We start from the raw sequence: 2,650 nt of genomic DNA, 5'->3' as shown, positions 1-2,650 counted from the left end.
AAGATCACGTCTGGCTCTGGAGTTTCCCCGCAGTTCAATCCAGTAATTAATGCAAATTCCCTCATTCCAAACCGAGTTGTGGTTCCATTAATCATGAACCACAACTCATGTTTCTTTTTTGTTTCTATCCGCCTCAAAAGCAGATATTGTGTCAATACTCCAAAATATATCATATTTTCAGACATCGAAATAAAATGTCCGAAGACAGACTCCTTGAAAATTGGCATTTCTGTTTCGGGGTCTAGATTATGCCTGATTACCTCGAAAGCCTCAATCTTTGACTTCATAGTCACTTTCACTGGGAAATACTGCCGCACAGGATCCATGATCATCTTTAGATGTCCGATCCCAGGAAGTTCACCTGTGTTGTACTTTGGGATGTCATACTGAAAAAGAAGAAAAAACACACCGGTCAGAACCGACCAAAATGACAGAACCGACTAGAATAGACTAAGAAACCAACAAGAATCGACTGAACCGACCATGACCCGACCCAAAATCCCTGCAGAACCGAAAAAACAGACAGAACCGACCAAAACCGAATAGAACCGACCAAAACCGACCTGAACCGACCAAGAACCGACCACCAACCGACCAGAATCGACCTCACCAAGAACCGACCAGAACCGACCATATTCGACAAGAACCGACCAGAACCGACCATATTCGACAAGAACCGACCAGAACCGACCATATTCGACAAGAACCGACTAAGAATCGACCACCAGAAATGACTTAAAACCGACCTAGAACCGACTGAGAACAGACTAGAACCAAAACCGACTAAGAACCGACTATGAACAGACCAATGTTGCTTATATTAAGTTTGTGTTCTTGCAAAAATATATAAGAAAAAGTAAAACAAGAATATTACCTCGGCAGATTCCGTTGCCTCGTCGACAACTGTTCGGGAAATGACCGTTTTAGTTGAGGAAGAAGAGCTGGTTTTTGATGCCATTTTAGTCAGATTTTGGTGAGCATGTGGTCGGTTTTTGTGTTCGGGAATTTGGTGAGTCGTCGGGGTCAGTTTTTGGTCGGTTTTAGTGGGAACGGAGTCGGTTTTTGATGAACGGTCGGTGTTTGGTGAGGTGGTCAGTCGGCCGAGACGAGAGAGATCGGAGAATGGATCGGAGAGAGAGAGAGAGAGAGAGAGAAATAGGTGAGAGGAAAGCCGGCGGTCGGTCGTGAGGTTGGTGACTGATCGGAGAGAAAAGCCGGCGGTTGGCGAGAGGTGATCGGAGAGAAAAACCGGTGGTCGGTCGTGCGAGAGCTCAGTCGGGGGAGAGATGGTCGAGCGGTCAGTTTTGGGGGGAAGAGAAGGTCTAGCGGCGGTCGGTTTTGTGAGGAAATGAGATTTTTGAAAATGACCTAGGACTAATAGGACCCATTTTTTGCCACGTAAGATACACGTCATCATTTTTTTGTTATAAAAAAAAACTGGCCTATTTCCTCAAATTATAATTTTCTCTGGTCTCTTTTATCAAATTTTCTCCAAATTATCCAATAACATTTCTAAACATTTGTAAAAATTCTCTTAAACAAAAAAAAAAAAAAAGAAGAAGAAGAAGAATTTACCTCCTGAAGCGCAATTAGGACGAGAAACGGGATTATCGGAGCTCCAAAAAACTCGAAATCGCAGCAAATAGTTGAATTCGATTGAATCCAACAATTTTTCTGTCCATTACCGCCTTCAAAGAAATTATTCACTCGTATAATTCAGATAAACGAAAAACTGAAAAGAAGAACAAGAGAAGAAGTTAGTTAGAGGATTCAAACTATGATTTGAATAATGATTCATAATTATTTATAATATTTTCTCTTATAAAAATACACGTAAATTAAAAATAATTTTAATTCATGAACTAAACGTTTTCTTAAGTTCGGTTTCTTCAATTGTACGGCTCGTTTGGTTCAAATTTTTTAATTTAAATAAAATTTTTTAAATTATATGATTTAATTTTTAATTTAAATTGGCATTTAATGTAATTAAAAATTTAATTTAAACATGTAATAAAATTTAAATTTATGTTTAATAAAAAATAAAAGAATAAGAATTGTTTATTTATTAAAAATAATTTAAACGGTTAAATTTAAGAATGAGTTAAATTTTAAATTAATTTAAATTAATTTAATAAAAAATATAATTTAAATTGTATGTTTAACATTAATTTAAATTACACTTCTATTTAAACTGAATTAAATTTAATTAAATTAATAAAACAAACAGGTTGTAATTCTTCCGCTGATCAAACTGACGAGTAATGACACTTTGCTCTGCTGAGAAGACAGACCAAAGGGAGGCAAACGTAATGACAATTTTCTTTTTCTTTCCCCTATAATGCACGACAAAAAAGAGAAAATATAAAAATAACAAAAATTAAGAAAAATAAAAATTACTAGAGTATTTGATATTAGAATTTTCTAAATCCCATAAATGCCCCCACACCTTTCACTGCTCTCCCAATATGCAGCTTGAACCCGAATTTCCTAAAATCCCACTGCCGCTAAGGCTTTTTTCCCGGTGAGAAAGAGAGAAAGCGAGAAGAGAGAAAGAGAGCAAGAGAGAGAGGGAGAGACAAGGCAGAGGGACGGAGAGAGAACGTGAGAGGGAGAGAGAGAACAAGTGGAACAGAGAGAACGTATTGGAAAG

Source organism: Morus notabilis, unplaced genomic scaffold, assembly GCF_000414095.1.
Source record: "Morus notabilis unplaced genomic scaffold, ASM41409v2 Scaffold397, whole genome shotgun sequence".
Lineage (NCBI taxonomy): Eukaryota > Viridiplantae > Streptophyta > Magnoliopsida > Rosales > Moraceae > Morus > Morus notabilis.
This window is presented reverse-complemented; position numbering follows the sequence as displayed.